The 4,080-nt window shown below is 43.0% G+C and overlaps 1 protein-coding gene across 1 annotated transcript in view; it reads right to left on the bottom strand.

The window, feature by feature from the left end:
* Nucleotides 1–4,080, bottom strand: part of CTNND2 (catenin delta 2) — a 700,986-nt gene that overhangs the window by 347,484 nt on the left and 349,422 nt on the right. The gene's annotated exons all lie outside the window — the stretch shown is intronic.

The following is a 4,080-nucleotide window of genomic DNA, read 5'->3' as shown; positions in this document are numbered from 1 at the left end:
GTCCTGGGAACTCTTAGGGGCCGTTCTAAAAATAACTTCATTATAACCACGATCATTCAAGTGACAGACGGTGTGGACTGAAGTTGGTGGAAGGACTCCCAGGAGGACTCACTCCAGGCACCCCAAGTCCTTCCCAGCTGAGCCTGGGCAGAGTAAGAAATTGGGAGAGAGTGAATTCTGAATTGTAATATTATTGTACAGAAGGGCAAAGAAATTGATTGCAGGCTTGTCATGAAAGTCTTTCGACATTAACTTGTAAAAAAGTGTTATCTGTGAGTGTTATTTCGGACCTGGGAGAGGCCGCCTAGGTAAATCTGTTCCCAAGCCTGCCTCCTCCTGGGCTTGGCTTCAGGCAGCAGCATCCTTGGGCGAGAAGGACCAGGAGCGTGGCTACCACTCTCTTCTCAGAGTCCTCATTAACTACTGACACAGAGCGATCTACAATTTGGCGCTTTATTAATGAGTCGCTCACCAGAGTTTTTAATGGCCAGTCTCATATTCACACAGATACTCTCCTTTATCAACAAGGCGGATGAAATTCAAGGAGTGTCATCTTATTTCTCAACAGCTGCTTCTCAATGCCCCATCAGTGAGATCCTGGAACAGTGCATCTGGAGTCTGGCTTCAGACCTAATTGCTATGGATAATTATGGATATTTCTGTGGAAAGAATCCAGAACGAGGTGCTCTTGACCCAACTTTTTTGTTATATTCAGATGCAAGGCAGGACTGGCAGACAGGCTTTGGCTCCAAGGGACCAGAAGTCTCTATCCTGAAATGCTGACTGCTATAGGGGCTGAAGCTAAGTGTTTAACTGTGTGTGGTTCGGCCCAGCAAGGGGCACAGATGAAATTCTCAGGGTTTGGACATGGAGAAGTTTGACCAGACAAAACTTGGCTTGAGTATGCAGTTTCCTCCATAAATCGGTTCGAAATTTTGAAAAAATAAGTGAACTAAGATGTTTTGCTTTCAGTATCTTAAACACAGACCTTTGAACTTGGATCGTATTAGACTAGACACGCCATACGTAAGTGGCACGAATTGCTTTTCAAAAATTATCTTCTAAAATGCAAACCTAAGATGTATTCTCACTGTATCATTAACACTCAGATAGTGACCCTGGTGATAATTCCAGAAGAATAAGACACCATTAACCCTCAACATAATTTATAGGGGACAAACGGCAAATAAACTGCGTCATAGATTAGTCATTCTCTATATTTACATGTTAAAATTCTTTATATCAACACTATTAAATTTTTATTATCTCATTCAACATCATATTTGGCACATAAAAAAGTTTGAGAGAAATTATGTGGTGAAATAAACAAATGAATTTTTTTCCTTGATTCTTTTCTGGTTAAGAGCTTTAGTGTGTGTGTGTGTGTGTGTGTGTGTGTGTGTGTGTGTGTGTGTGTGTGTGTGTGTGTGTGTGTATTTTAAAATCAAATCAGTAATTGAATTATATGCAAATAATTATTCGAATACAAGTTATACTTATTAAAACATGAATTCCCTGATACATCGTACCATTGATGAGACTGATATATAGTTATAATTCTCCCACCCCATTTTTCATCTTTCTTTTCCCTTTTTGTCTTTATCCAAAGAAGTCACCACCAAGCCACCAGCTGTACAGTATAGTGCGCTAGTGATATTGGTGATGTTTTTCTAGAAGAGACATCCATTTGTGTTGACTTTTCCGGTGCAAAGCAAATACTACATATTTGCCAAAAGGCTGGCCATCGAGGTGAAGGGGATGTTTGTGGCCCTGTCAACAACAACCAGCTAACTGAGTTGGTCACAGAGGGGGCTGTGGCATTATCTGCCTCTAACCAACAGAGCTTCAGACCCAAATGGATACCCGTGTGTGTGTGCATGCCTCTGAATGTGGGTGTGTGTATTATTTTTCATGCTAGAGAGAAATGCACACTGACTTCTCTTCTCTACATCAATTATTAAAAAGAAGTCTTTCTTGTAGGAGGGATTCTGACTTCGCCCACATGCTGTCTGTCCATTCCAGGGGAGCTCAGGTTGCAGAAACATCAGGAAATACAGATGCCAGTTGAGGCTCAGTGTGAGGTCCCTTCTCTAATGACTGTCTAGGAAGCTAAGCACGAAAAGTCACCGCTCTCAAGTCTGTTGGAAGATGCTTACACAGCAAGCAGAAATAGCAGGGGCCGCTCAAATCCATTTGGTCAAAATCATCCATGGTTTTCTGTGGGTCCCCTTGGCTGCCAAGTCTCTACCCGCAGACTCCCCGGTATGCAGACGGCATATGACAGGCACCGTCTGTTCCTACGATCGGTCTCTCACTCACCTACTTCTTGTAATGTCGAGCTACACAGGGAGACGGCGGGCTGCATAGCTGAGCCGATGCCATTCCAGGACGGCTGCCTAGGGCTCTGTGAATAGTGCAACCGAGACCTAAAAACACATGGCAAGCCACTTTCCACAGACCGGGGAAGCCCAGAGGCGACGCAGCGGGCACTTTATCTTACAGATTTCCCATACTCACAGAGCCAAGTCTTTCCGGTAGGTGTGGGTCATTTTTTAAGGTTTCACTCACTTTGGGGAGAACCTGGTATCGCTGTGTTCCTGCTTCTCCCTGCGCTACGGGCGACTTCTGGTTATCAGCGAGATGTATCGCTTTCGCCGGCTAGTTCATGTCCAACAGTCAGTCAAAAATATTTGTTGAATATCTACTAGAGGAGGCATGGTGGGAAGTTCCGAAAAATGCACGGTTTCAGTGGCCCCCACGGAGACCGTATGTCCCCGATGGTCAGATGCCCTTCCTCTGCTGATTGTAGGAAAACTCAAGGTATTTTCTTCTTTGTGTCAAAGTCAGTGCCTTGATAATAAACAGCACACTATATACAAATAGATCCATTCGGGATTAGCCTTCAGAGGTTTTAGACTTTTTACAGCAAATGCCAGGTTTTATACATATATATAAAAAGATATACATATATACAGATATGTATAAGTATATATGGATGTGTGTAGTAATTTTGTCGTATATTTAAAATATATACATAATAAGCAAAAATTATACCTGTTATATAAAATATATAATTCTGTGTAACTTGGACTAAATATATGACAAATAATTTTATAGTAAGAATTATAAAACGTCCCTTGGTTAAAAACAGTGGTGAGAGGAATTCTGATACAGGCTTGGTTGCAAATTAACTCCATTTTGAGAGATTTTCAGTTATTAATTATTTACGCTTATTTGTACATCTACTAGAATAGCTCGTCTCCACATAATCCCTGTTGCTCTGATAAAGATTTTTAAAAACGTTTGAAAGCCTCATCCTTACTAAGGCAGAGACACGGGTTAGCTATGACCACTGAACTCACGCTAAAACTTAGTCAGCAGCTAGCACAGAGGCTTGTTTGCCCAAATCAACGTCTGTGACCCAAAATGTGCAATACTGACAAGAGCCTCGGGAATATTTTACCGTCAACATTCCACTAATGTTAAGTTCAAAGACAGGGAGCCTGGGGAGGGGTAAAAACCCACACCATGGGGTCAGACACCAGCCAGGCTGTCCCCGTTGCTGGGTGCTGGGACCCAGCTGGGAAGCCGGTTCTGGCAGCCGACAAATGCGGGGCTGCGCATCTCCGCGTCTTTCTCTCTCCCCATCCTGTCATTCCCTTCTCTGATTCGATATTGTATGGAAGGGAGTTCCCCAGGAGACTCCTATTTCTACCAGTCGTTCAGTACCAGCAGCACTAACGAAAGGTGACAGACTCTCAGAGTTCACTACCAGCAAAGCAAACGGCCACTACCCGCCCGTTTCTCAAGGAGGGAAAAGGGACCAGCCTGTAGCTGGTTCATTTACGGGGGTCCCAGAACTGGTCCCATGCCAACCCATTTCTCTTCACACTTGTCACATACCCTCATCTTTTCTCCCATCCCTAATGTCTCAAATAGTCATTCTCACACTCATGCGATCTTTAACTCTAAGGCGAAGAAGCTTATAGGGCCTTCTAGAGAATTTGTTCCTCCAAAGAAAAATCTCCAGACTCATTAAAAAAAAAAAAAAAAAGATAAAAATCTCTACTTAAGAACACC

This window comes from Pteropus vampyrus, unplaced genomic scaffold (assembly GCF_000151845.1).
Source record: "Pteropus vampyrus isolate Shadow unplaced genomic scaffold, Pvam_2.0 Scaffold94, whole genome shotgun sequence".
Taxonomy (NCBI): domain Eukaryota; kingdom Metazoa; phylum Chordata; class Mammalia; order Chiroptera; family Pteropodidae; genus Pteropus; species Pteropus vampyrus.
This window is presented reverse-complemented; position numbering and strand designations above follow the sequence as displayed.